The 13,678-nt window shown below is 48.3% G+C and overlaps 1 long non-coding RNA gene and 1 other non-coding gene across 2 annotated transcripts; both read left to right on the forward strand.

Annotated features, from left to right (window-relative positions):
- Positions 1-1,727: 1,727 nt before the first annotated feature.
- LOC137325234 (uncharacterized) lies at positions 1,728-5,841 on the forward strand. Its single transcript, XR_010963846.1, has 5 exons — positions 1,728-1,788; positions 2,181-2,270; positions 2,929-2,997; positions 4,893-4,992; positions 5,710-5,841. It is a non-coding gene; the product is annotated as an uncharacterized lncRNA (long non-coding RNA).
- LOC137326058 (small nucleolar RNA SNORD55/SNORD39) lies at positions 2,026-2,106 on the forward strand. The gene has a single exon (XR_010964076.1). It is a non-coding gene; the product is annotated as a small nucleolar RNA SNORD55/SNORD39 (small nucleolar RNA).
- Positions 5,842-13,678: the final 7,837 nt, after the last annotated feature.

The following is a 13,678-nucleotide window of genomic DNA, read 5'->3' on the forward strand; positions in this document are numbered from 1 at the left end:
TTTATAAGAAGGGGGGTGTGGGGTGTGCTTAACAACTAAAAACCAAACAAACCAAAACCAAGAGTTCAAATCAAAATTTTATTATCCTCGTTCAGGATGCACTCCAGCCCCTGCGGTGCCCACCGGTCGCGGAAAGCCTCAAGCGCACCGGCAGACACCGCGTGCTCCATCTCCAGGGCCACCCGGGCGCGGAGCAACCCGCGAAAGAGAGGCAGACAGGCCGAGCGCCCACCCCCGCGGACCGCGAACATCCTGGACCTGTGGATAGCCACCTTGGACAGGCCCAGGAGCAGGCCCACGAGGACGTCCACCGACCTGCCCGCCCCCCTCCTCACCGGGCGGCCAAAGATCAGGAGCGTGGGACTGAAGTGCAGCCAGAACTTGAGGAGCAGCCCCTCCAAATAATGGAACAGGGGCTGCAGTCTCGCACACCCAGTGTACAAATGAAAAACGGACTCCTCCAGGCCGCAGAAAATGCAAGCGGCCTGGGTGTCCGTAAAATGGCGTAAACGCCTGTTGCACGGGACTGCTCCGTGCAACACCCTCCACCCCAGATCCCCAAAGTAACACGGGAGGACCCCCGTATAGAGAGCCTCCCACTGGGGACCCCCGTCTCCGCCGGACGGCAGGATGGCACGCCAGGGCGTGTCCGGGCGAGAGACGAGGGCGAGGAAGTGGATGGTGTGCAGGAGCAGCCCGTACAGGAAATCCCTCCGCGCGGTGTGAAACGGCACGGAGGGAATTTCCGAGAGACGGCTCAAGTTGTGAGGCGCGGCCCTCCGAGGGAGGTTCCGGGGTTTGGCGCCGAGGAGGAATTCCGTCCGAACGGGGGTCAGGTCGGACGGGATGGCTCCGCACGCTTGAGCCGCCTCCACACCCCGAGTGGAGTCAGGGCCGAGCGCCGATTTCAACGCCTGGATGGCGGCGGCCGCGTCCCCGGCACGCCACGAGGACATGCGAGCGGCGAGCGCCCACGGCTCGAGCCAACCCGACCCTCCGCCATCCAGGACGTCCCTGACTCTGGTTACCCGACCGGCCACAGCCCTCCGCTCCGTCAGCCACGAGCGGCTGAAGCCGACATCGCGGAGGAACGGATTCCCGAGCAGCGGCTCCTGCAGGACGGCCGCTACCCCCGACGGGCGAGAGCTCCGGCTGGAGGCGACCATGGTCCAGACCCTGAGCAGATCCTGGTACAAGACAGGCAGTTCCTGCAAAGACGTGCGGCCGCCCAGCAGCGAGACGAACAGGAGCTGCGTGTCGTAGTTCAGGCCGTGCAGCTGGCGGAAAAAATACGTCGCCAGCGCACGCCATCTAAGAGGACGCTCCGCGTACAGGTATCGCTGCAGCATCCGAAGGCGGAAAGTTGCCACCTGGGTGCGGACGCACACCAGCCCCTGACCGCCCTCCCTAAGCGGGAGACTCAGGACCGCGGCAGCGACCCAGTGCATCCCTTTGGCCCAGAAGAAGTCCACGAACTTCCCAATGGCCAACTCCTGCTCCTATCTCTTAAGGTCTTAAATCAAATATAATTCTCCCGCGCAGAGGGCGACGAATAGAATCCACACCGGCAACAATTGCCAGCCCCCCACCAATCAGGCGCTTCAGCTGAATGACGCGGCGCGCACAATCACCCGAACCCCGCCCCACCTGACGTCACGCCTCAATGACGTCACGTCCGCCCGCGCTGCCTATATATACAGGCCGGAGGGCCGCGTGTCGCTCTTTTCGCCGCTGGGTGGTCGGAATGTTTCTCGGCGCCGGTTCCCCGGCCTGGAGGCCTCACCTAGAGTAAGAAATTATAGTTGGGGCCTGGGGTCCGTGACACCCTCCCAGTGCGTGAGATTTGAGCGCATTGGGGAGAGCGGTGGAATGGAGTCCGGGCGCGGAGTGGAGCCTCCCCGGGGAGAGAGGGAGGGAGGGAGGGAGGGAGAGACCGCGCCTCGTGTCAGGCCGCTCTTCCCGGGCTGTGGGTTTTTATATTTAAATATTTAATAACCGTGTTGGTGGTGGTGGTAAAATTGAGCAAGTGTCCATGATGATGATTATTTGCTGCGATAAACTGAATTCACCCTGTGGAAATCTATCTTGGAGAACTGAGCACTTGCTGATCAATAGTTCCAGTATGTTCTAGTAAAGGTGGTTCCTGATCCGATGATAATTTCTTGGTGTTTTTTTTTTAGTGCCATCAAGGACGAGGCGCAGACAAGATTAGAAGCAGATCGGCGTTACACCGGAACGATGAATTCTAGACCTGGACTGGAACCATGAAGGTGCTCCAATTAATTTTTGACCGTCCCTATAGTGGTGAATGGGGATTGTTTGCAGACCCTGAGTATTGAAGTTAGTCGTGTTTGCCCAAGTAATAACATTATAACGAAGACCCATCACTGAAAATGCAGGCCCAGAGAAAAGACAGTGTAATTAGGTGTAATTTTTGTGCTCGAATGAGCAATTACATCCAAAATGCTGCATGACGTGTGTGTTTCCAGCAGTTGTGCAAGATCTTGTAACTAGAGGAACATTTTTGACTGAATAATTAATAATGTCATAATTCTTTTTAATGCTGTAGCAGTGAGATTTGTATGTGGGGAATTGTGATGTAGACATCAGTGGGGTGAGTTTGGTTCTAGGCCTATGCCCATTAGGATGTTATGAGTGGTGGTGACTCTTTCCTGATGCACTAGGCTCTGCTTCAGTGTCTAATGGCACAACTAAGATCAGGAGCTTGCTGAGCCTTGAATATGAACCTTTTTAGTTCCACTTCATAGCCTGCTTTCAAACTAGATTGCCAGCACCACGAGTTATTTGTAGGCTGGTGTGTAGGGGGTGTCATATGCCAGCTTGTGATCAGGTTTGGGATGATCTTTTCTGTATAGGTTTAGTATTAGTCCTGTTTATTTACTTCTGTGTTTAAAATCTCTCCTGCAGATTTGAGCATATCAACACCATGGAATTGGACACGACCTGCCAAGTTGGGGCAATGGAAATGCTTGGGAAGTGAGTTTTTTTGATGGCCTGGTATAATTTAAACTGACCAATGATTTTACACCAGCCCATATTTTTATAGCAGTTCACTAACAAGAATTTAAAAACTGCTGGTACAGTATAATGACTAGTTTGGATGTACTTTTTTTCTTAGCATTCTAATATTTTGAGTAGGCAGGGACCATTGGTCTATCTTGCTTTCTTACTAGGTTCTTTACCAGAAATCTAAAATAAATACCCCAGATAGGAATTTATGCAGTCTCTAGTTCCACAACCCCTGTTCATTATCTGCATTGCCAAATAACCCAGTCTTATGATGATAACTTCCAGTTCTGCTACTGAAATATTAAGTGGTGATACCGTAGTGATCTGAAGAAGACTTGGAAGAGTTAAAATCTAATGAACTTAAGGCAGGAATTCTAACTCTCAACAATGACTGCAACTTTGCTCAGTGGCTTATGCTGAACCTGTTTGGACTACTATCTTGTAACTTGTGCATTCATTTTCTGTTGTACCAACCTCTTCACTTCCGATAGAATTGCAATATTTCATCTGGAATAATATTAGTAATTCACTACTGTTGTTGCAGTCCCCCAACAACTTGCATTATTAACAACTTAGATGGGAAATAGCAAGCCACATATCCAAGTTTGCAGATGACAGGCAGCATTGGAAGCATAAAATTAGAACTATTAATAGATTAAGTGGGCAGAACTGGCAAATGGATTTCACTAGGCAAGTGTGAGGTCATCCACTTTGGACCTAAAAGGATAGATCAGAGTACTTTCTAAATGGTGAAAAGCTTGAAACAGTGGAGGACCATGTACATAGATTATTAAAATGTTATGGACAGGTACAGAAAATAATCAAAACATCTAATGGAATGCTGGCCTTTATCTAGAGGACTAGAATACAAGGGGGTCGAAGCTATGCTCCAGCTATACAAAAGCCCTGGTTAGACCACACCTGATGTATTGTTCTGTTCTGGGCACCGCACTTTAGGAAGGATATATTGGCCATGGAGGGAATGCAGCATAGATTTACTAGAACGATACCTGGACTCAGTTAAATTGAGATTACACAAACTAGGGTTGTCTTCCCTAGAATTTAGAAGATTAAGGGGTGATTTGATTGAAGTTTTCAAGATATTAAGGGGAACTGATAGGGTAGATAGAGAGAAACTATTTCCACTAGTTGGGGAGTCTAGGATTAGGGGACATAGCCTTAAAAATTAGAGCCAGGAGTGAAGTTAGGAAACACTTCACATGCAAAGAGTGGTAGACGGTTGGAATTCTCTTCTGTAAATGGCAGTTAATGCTAGCTCAATTGTTAATTTTAAATCTGAGATTGATGGATTTTGTTAACCAAAGGTATTAAGGGATATGGGGCTAAGGCTGATATCTGGAGTTAGGACACAGGTCAGCCATGATCTCATTGAATGGCAGAACTGGCTTGAGGGGCTAAATGGCCTACTCCTGTTCATAAAGCTTTAGAATGTGGCTTCAGTACCTACATGTACCAGTGTGAATTTTCTGCCAGCCAGCCATCCTTGTGGTCCCAAATTGCAGTTGATGTACTTATGATTTGGGTTGGCTGCCCACTTTCACTTTATATGGACCTTGCAACTGGCTGACCAATCAAGCTCAGTATTGGATATGAGTTGAGATAGATAAATCTTTTTTAAAAATTAAATAAAGCAGCAGTCAATAAGAGGACTTCTTGTGGCTTTGGTCAAATTATCCCTCTCAATTAAATTCCAGTTTAACTTCCTTACAACTGTAAGTAACTTAATTTCTTTAGGCTGTTCAAAGTTGAGCAAATGCTTTAATGAAGAAAAAGTTTCAACAGGATTTATTGCATTTTCCATGGTAGTGATCTTATTGTTTGCTGTTGTACATTTGTATTAGACTTCTGAAGACATTCTTAGTGAAGTGAAAGAAAATCCAGAAATGTGAATGCAGAGCCAGAAATCCCATCTTCTGCTAAAACACTTAGCAGAAATCTCTGGTGAGTGACAAATTTCATCAATGTTTTTAACAGTGCATCTGTTGACCAAGACTTGTCAGAAGATAAAGATGCTGTGTATCTAGTCATGGTCAACCATTTCCTAATCTAATGATGACAACATTATCCAGTTCTGCTACTGAAGTATAGTGATGCTACTCTAGGAACCTGAAGACTTGGAAATGGTTGTCAGATGTAGATTATGCAATGTTTAGACAGTAATTGAGCTGTTACGAGGAACATGGGAATTGCCAGATGAAAAAGGCACACCCACCTGGTTCCCCCTGGTAGTCTCATGATAAGATGATTGAATTGTTGATTAATCATAGCAATCAATCTATCAATTAGCCTATAACAGACCCAGGCACAAGGTGAGGAAAACCCACAAGTGGTGGAAAGCTTTAGGAATCAAAGGTCCATCTCATCTGTTCCTCCCAAGCATGCTGCACTTACCAAATGTCACATCTTTCAAATTGATCACATACTGTATCTCAATATTTTGAGTGGAATGTTAGAACTGCAAAATGATTTTCATGCCAGGCCCATACTTGGAAGTTTACTTAAGCATTGTAATAGGAGTATTCACATAAGCCATATTGCCAATTAATATTCAGATATGTAAAATTTAATTGTTCAATTTCAGAATTTGAGCATTGATCTGAGCAGCACTGAACTGCTCTATTGCATTGGTAGGTAACTTGTGTTTTTTCCCTTTTATAGATTGTACATTATCAAGGATTAACCCATGTCAGAGCAGAGCTGCATCCATTGAGGAAGATGAAGTTACAAGTTCAGTACCATTAATTCCGCAGTGTTTTTGAAAGTGGTTTAATAAAACTTTTTCCACTCAAATTTGTCTGGTTATTTAATAGTCTACTATGGAATCTAATGAATACATTCTTGTTTCAAGATTCATTTACATTTCTGAATTTCACTTGGTTAAGGGCTAAGCTTTAATTTCTCATGAAAGATTGGACACTTGCAGTTTGAGACTTGAGTCTTTATTTTGTCATACTTGTAAAATGGAAATTGAAATGCATTGTGACTTTTTGCCCAGAGCAACCATTTGCTATTCAGTGATTATACTTAATCTCATCTGCACTGCTAGAACTGATTTAAAATGTGTGGCCGTGCACCAAAACCACACCCAGCACATAATGGTCAACAATCTCATTCGAAGATCTGGTTCACATGTGGCAAGTTTTTGGCTTTGGGAGGGTGGATGATAAGAGCCTGACTTTCTCCATGGGAGATGCATCTCAGCAGTTTGCATTGGACTATGTTGCCTGGAGAAAATAGTCCTTTCTACCAGAAATCAAAAATTGTAGGCAAAATATTAATTGAAGGGGAGGCCTTTGAGGAGCAGTTAATTTGGTTAGAGTAGATGCATCCCAAGCTAGAGCCCCCTGCATAACTAAAGATAGATTTAAATGAAACAAAGGCTTATGAATGACCAGTTCTGTACTGTATTGTGAACCAGGCCTATGAGGGGCAAAGAGTGAGACTAGATTAGTGACTAACATAAAAGGGAACCCAAAAGTCTTAAAACATCAATAGTGGGACTGACTATGTCCAAAACATCTTTTGGAGGCAGGGTCATACCTGAGGTACTAAATGCATACTTTGCATTTGTCTTCACTAGAGAAGAGGATGCTGCTATTGTAGCAGTAAAGGAGGTTGGATTGGGATGCATCCTGGCGTGCTGAGGGCAGGGAGGAATTGTGGAGGTTCTGGCCACAATTTTCCAATCCTGATATGGGGACAGTACTGGAGGATTGCAAAAAAAGGGCGAGGGATAAACCTGGCAATTATAGGCCAGTCAGTCTAATGGTAGGGAAATATAGTCAACATATTTACTGAGGCATGAGAGAATGGGCCTCAGGCTAAACATCTGGAAAACAAAGGTCCTCTACCAGCTTGCTCCTGCCACTTAACACTGCTCCTCTGACCATCAAGATCCACAGTGTGGATCATTTCCTGTACCCCGTGAGTCAACATCAACTCCAATGCGCCAATGTAGCTTTCGGATGCCTGAGGAACAGTGTTTGAAGACTTGAGACCTAAAATCCAGCACCAAGCTCATGGTCTACAGAGCAGCTGTGGTCCCTGCCCTCCTGCACGCATCAGAATCGTGGACAATGTACAGCAGACATCTCAAATCCCTGGAGAGCTACCACCAACGTTGCCTCCACAAAATCCTGCAAATCCGCTGGCAGGATAGGTATACCAATGTAAGCGTTGTCTCCCAGGCTAAGATCCCCAGTATTGAGGCACTGATCACGCTCAACCAGCTGCGATGGGCGGGCCACGTTGTCCGCATGCCCCACACAAGATTCCCAAAACAAGTGCTCTACTCCGAGCTCTGCAATGGCAGGTGATCGCTAGGAGGCCAGAGGAAATGCTATAAGGACACTCTCCTTAAAAAAAAAATGCAACATCCCCACCAACACATGGGAACCGCTTGCCCGAGAATGCCCAAACTGAAGAAGAAGATGCATCCGTGAAGGCACCCATCACCTCATGTCACCAAGTGGAGGCCAAATGTAAGCAGCGGAAAGAGCACGCAGAATCCAGAGCGCCTCATCTACCCGCCTTATTAAACACTACCTGCCCCACCTGTGGCAGTCTGCGGCTCCAGGATTGGACTATTCAGCCACCGTAGAACCCACCCTCCCGGAGTGGAAGCAAGTCATCCTCGACTCTGAGGGACTGCAAGACAATAGCCTGGGACAAAATTAATTGGCACTTACAGAAGTATGGGCTAATAAATGAAAGTCAGCATAGATTTGTTAAAGGAAAATAGTGTGACTAACTTGATTTGCATTCTTTGAAGTAACAGTGAGGGTTGATAAGGGTAGTGTGGTTGATGTGTATATGGATTTTCAAGAGGCATTTAATGAAGTAATACGTAATAAACTTGTAAGAAAATTAAAGCCCGTGTGATTAAAGGGACAGTGGTAGCCTAGATACAAAATTGGCTACAGGACAGAAAGCAGAGAGTAGTGATGAACGGTTGTTTTTCAGAGTGGAGGGAAGTATACAGCGGTGTTCCCCAGGGGTCAATATTGGACCGCTGCTCTTGATATATATTATTGACCTAGAATTGGGTGTAGAGGGTATAAGTTCAGTTTGCAGATGACAAGAAACTTAGAAATGTAATAAACAACGTGGAGGATAGCAACAGACTTCAGGTGCTGTGACTACTGCTAGGGACTAGCATTGTAGGTCACTCACTGCCGTTCGCTAAAGGTGCGGACCAGAGGCCAGCAACAAAAATACAGCCGATGTAGGTAGTGATGGGGGGGGGGGGGAGGAGAGCAGAGCCCGGAGGAAGGGGTGGGTTTGGTGGGGGGGGTGTTGCAGAGAAGCAGCAGGAGGAGCAGAAGAAGGGGTGAAGCAGTGGGGAAGGGGTGAAGTGGGGGAGGGGGAAGCGGAAGCAGCAAGGGAAGGGGGAGCCCAAAGGGAGTGGGGGTGGGGAGGGAAGTGAATGTGATCCAGATCTATGGGGGGGAGGGGGTGTTAGAGAGGGGAGATGGATCACGCTCTCCTCCTCCCTGTTAGATCTGGATCACGGTCTTCTCCTGCCCCCGGATTAGACCTGGATCATGTTCCTCCTCTTCTCCTCCTTCCCCTGTTAGACCTTGATCATGTTCTCTTCACCCCTTTAGATTAGACCCGGATCAAGCGCTCCTCCCACCCTCTGCACCCCCCCCCCCCCCCCTCATTAGACCTGATCACTCTCTCTTCCTCCTCCCCCCATTAGACCTGGATCACTCTCTCCTCCATCCCCCCCACCATCAGACCCGGATCACTCTCTCCTCCTTCCCCCCCCCCCCATCAGACCCGGATCACTCTCTCCTCCTTCCCCCCCCCCCCATCGGACCCGGATCACTCTCTCCTCCATCCCCCCCACCATCAGACCCGGATCACTCTCTCCTCCTTCCCCCCCCCCATCAGACCCGGATCACTCTCTCCTCCATCCCCCCCACCATCGGACCCGGATCACTCTCTCCTTCCCCCCCCCACCCCATCGGACCCGGATCACTCTCTCCTCCTTCCCCCCCCCCACCATCGGACCCGGATCACTCTCTCCTTCCCCCCCCACTCCATCGGACCCGGATCACTCTCTCCTCCTTCCCCCCCCACCCCATCGGACCCGGATCACTCTCTCCTCCTTCCCCCCCCCCCCCATCAGACCCGGATCACTCTCTCCTCCCCCCCCCCACCCCATCGGACCCGGATCACTCTCTCCTCCTTCCCCCCCCACCCCATCGGACCCGGATCACTCTCTCCTCCTTCCCCCCCCCCATCGGACCCGGATCACTCTCTCCTCCTTCCCCCCCCCCCCCATCGGAGCTGGATCACTCTCTCCTCCTTCCCCCCCCCCCCATCGGACCTGGATCACTCTCTCCTCCTTCCCCCCCCCCCCCCCATCAGACCTGGACCACCCTCTCGTCCATTAAAATCATTACTCTCTGACACCCTGGTCACTCCCCCGGTACGGCCCTTATCTCAGCTCCCTTAAGTCCAAGGCACGCAGACTTGAACATTATGGTGTTTATGGTTTAGCCATTCATTGCCAAATCTGGCTGGACCACATAAAGCACTATTGGGTCCTGCTCTCCTCTGCTATAGCTGCTCACTATTCCTAGATCGTTCTGGAATGCAAAGATAACCCCTGGCTTCTCTTCACTACAAACCGTCTTCTTAAACCCTCTACCCTACCTCCTCCACCCTCACCTCCAACAACAAATGTGAGAAACTCATGGACTACTTTGTCACTGAGATTGAGACCATCCGTTCAGCTGCCTCTGCCACTTTCCTCCTTTCCCCTAGCCCACCAAGCCAAACATCTCACATGGTTCCTCTCTGCCCTAGCCCTGAATGTGCATCTTTCTCTAGTTTCTCTCCTATCTCTCCTCATGCCCACTCCGAGCTCATCTTGACCATGAGACCGACCTCCTGCTCCCTCGATCCTATTCCTACCAAACTGCTGACCACCCAACTTCCTTTCCTGGCCCCCATGGTAGCTGATATTGTTAACGGTTCCCTCTCCTCAGGTACTGGCCCCCTCCCCTTCAAATCTGCCGTCATCACTCCCCTCCTCAAAAAAACAACCCTTGACCCCTCCGTCCTTGCAAACTACCGCCCCATCTCCAACTTCCCTTTTCTCTCCAAAGTCCTTGAACGTGTTGTCGCCTCCCAAATCCATGCCCATCTTTCCCGTATGTTCGAATCCCTCCAATTAGGTTTCTCCCCTTGCCACAGTACTGAAATGGCCCTTAACAAAGTCACAAATGACCTTTGTGACCGTGACCATGGTAAACTATCCCTCCTCATCCTTCTCGACCTGTCTGCAGCCTTTGACACGGTTGACCACACCATCCTCCTCCAACGCCTCTCCTTCATTGTCCAGCTGGGTGTGACTGCGCTCGCCTGGTTCCATTCTTATCTATCAGTCATAGCCAGAGAATCACCTGCAATGGCTTCTCTCCCCGCTCCTGCAGTATTACCTCTGGAGTCCCCCAAGGATCTATCCTTGGCCCCCTCCTATTTCTCATCTACATGCTGCCCCTTGGTGACATCATCCGAAAACATAATGTCAGGTTCCACATGTATGTTGACGACACCCAGCTCTACCTCACCACTGCCTCCCTCGACCCCTCCACTGTCTCTCATTTGTCACACTGCTTGCCCGACTGTATGAGAAAAAATTTCCTCCAACTAAATATTGGGAAGACCAAAGCCATTGTCTTCGGTCCCCGCCACAAACTCCGTTCCCTAACCACTGACTCCATTCCTTCCCCTGGCCACTGTCTGAGACTTAGCCAGACTGTTCGCAACCTTGGTGTCTTATCTGACCCTGAGATAAGCTCCTGACCACATATCTGCCTACTTCCACCTCCGTAACATTGCCTGTCTCCACCCCTGCCTCAGCTCATGTGCTGAAACCCTCATACATGCCTTTGTTACCTCTAGACTTGACTATTCCAATGCTCTCGTGGCTGACCTCCTATCTTCCACCCTCAATATACTCATCCAAAACTCGGCTGCACGTATCCTAACTCGCAGCAAGTCTTGCTCACCCATCGCCCCTGTGCTCGCTGACCTACATTGGCTCCCGGTCCTCCACACCTTGATTTAAAAATTTTCATCCTTATGTTGAAATCCCACAATGGGCTCACACCTTCCTATCTGAACTTGGTAGTGTCAGCGCTGTGTGTTCTCCGAACTCAGTAATGTTAGCATGGTGCATTTTCTGAACTCGGTAGTGTCAGCACTGTGCGTTCTCTGAACTCGGTAGTGTCAGCACTGTGCGTTCCCTGAACTCGGTAGTGTCAGCACTGTGCGTTCTCTGAACTCGGTAGTGTCAGCACTGTGCGTTCCCTGAACTCGGTAGTGTCAGCACTGTGCGTTCTCTGAACTCGGTAGTGTCAGCACTGTGCGTTCCCTGAACTCGGTAGTGTCAGCACTGTGCGTTCTCTGAACTCGGTAGTGTCAGCACTGTGCGTTCTCTGAACTCGGTAGTGTCAGCACTGTGCGTTCTCTGAACTCGGTAGTGTCAGCACTGTGCGTTCTCTGAACTCGGTAGTGTCAGCACTGTGCGTTCTCTGAACTCGGTAGTGTCAGCACTGTGCGTTCTCTGAACTCGGTAGTGTCAGCACTGTGCGTTCTCTGAACTCGGTAGTGTCAGCACTGTGCGTTCTCTGAACTCGGTAGTGTCAGCACTGTGCGTTCTCTGGACTCGATAGTGTCAGTGCTGTGCATTCTCTGAAATGTAGAAACATAGAAAATAAGAGCAAGAGTAGGCCATTCGGCCCTATGGGCCTGCTTCGCCATTCAAAATGATCATGGCTGGTCGTCTAACTCAGTACCCTGTTCCCGCTTTTTCCCCATATCCCTTGATCCCTTTAGCATTAAGAAATATATCTATCTCCTTCTTGAATACATCTAATGACTTGGCCTCCACTGCCTTCTGTGGTAGAGAATTCCACAGGTTCACCACCCTCTGAATGAAGAAATTTCTCCTCATCTCGATTCTAAATGGCATACCCCGTATCCTGAGACTGTGACTCCCCAGCCATCGGGAACATCCTCCCTGCCATCAGGAACATCCTCCCTGCATCTAGTCTGTCAAGTCCTGTTAGAATTTTATATGTTTCGATGAGATCACCTCTCATTCTTGTAAACTCGAGTGAATATAGGCCTAGTCGACTCAATCTCTCCTCATACGTCAGTCCTGCCATCCCAGGAATCAGTCTGGTAAACCTTCGTTGCACTCCCTCCATGGCAAGGACATCCTTCCTCAGATACTTCCTCAGAACTTCCTTCCTCAGAACTTGGTAGTGTTAGCACTGTGGTTTCTCTGAACTCGGTAGTGTTAGCGCTGTGCCTTGTCTGAACTCTGTAGCCTGCCTGCCAATGACTGGATGAAATTGCACATTCCAGAGAACTTGAATTACTCTGCAGCAGACTGGATCAAATTACAGTCCAGACAAAGGATTGGTGAGTATTGTCCTCCCACATCCTGTTGGTGGCAATACCAGTATGTGCTATTGCCACCATAGTAGTGGCAGTAGACGTAGCCAATTTCGGGAGGACATAGACAGACTGGTGAAATGGGCAGACACATGGCAGATGAAATTTAATGCAGAGAAGTGTGAAGTGATACATTTTGGTAGGAAGAATGAGGAGTGGAAATATAAACTAAATGGTACAATTTTAAAGGGGCTGCAGGAACAGAGAGACCTGGCGGTGCACATATTCAAATCTTTGAAGATGGCAGGATAAGTTGAGAAGGCTGTTAATTAAACATATGGAATTCTGGGCTTTATTAATAGAGGCATAGAGAATAAAAGCAAGGAAGTTATGCCAAACCTTTAAAACCACTGGTTACCTCTCAGCTGGAGTATTGTGTTCAATTCTGGGCACCACACTTTAGGAAGGATGTCAAGGCCTTGAGAGGGTGCAGAAGAGATTTACTAGAATGGTACCAGGGATGATGGACTTCAGGGTGGAGACACTGGAGAAGCTGTGCTTGTTCTCCTTAGAACAGAGAAGGTTAAGGGGAGATTTGATAGAGGTGTTCAAAAGCATGAACGGTTTTAATGGAGTAAATAAGGTGAAACTTTCCAGTGGCAGAAGGGTCGGTAATGAGAGGACACAGATTTACAGTGATTGAAAAAAGAGCCAGAGGCAACATGAGGAAACATTTTTTTACGCAGTGAGTTGTAATGATCTGGAATGCACTGCCTGAAAGGGTGGTGGAAGCAGATTCAATAGTAACTTTCAAAAGGGAATTAGATAAATACTTGAAGGGGAAAATTTGCAGGGCTATGGGAAAAGAGCAGGGGAATGGGATTAATTGGATAGCTCTTTCAAAGAGCTGGTACAGGCACGATGGGCCAACTGGCCTTCTCCTGTGCGGTACCTACTATGATACTATGAAATGGGCACAAAATCCCAGTTGACCATAGCTAGGAATTGGATGTGGGATTGGAATGCAAAGAGGATGAGTAAATCTTACATCCAAGACGGAGCTAATAAGATTCTAAACTAATTTATATACAACAACTCGCATTTCCATAGCACCTTTAACGTCCAAGGTGCTTCACAGGAGTGTTATCAAACAAAATTTGACACTGAGTCAGGTGACAGGTAGGTTTTAAGGAGCGTCTTAAACAAGGTA

The sequence above is a fragment of the Heptranchias perlo genome, chromosome 9 (assembly GCF_035084215.1).
Source record: "Heptranchias perlo isolate sHepPer1 chromosome 9, sHepPer1.hap1, whole genome shotgun sequence".
NCBI lineage: Eukaryota > Metazoa > Chordata > Chondrichthyes > Hexanchiformes > Hexanchidae > Heptranchias > Heptranchias perlo.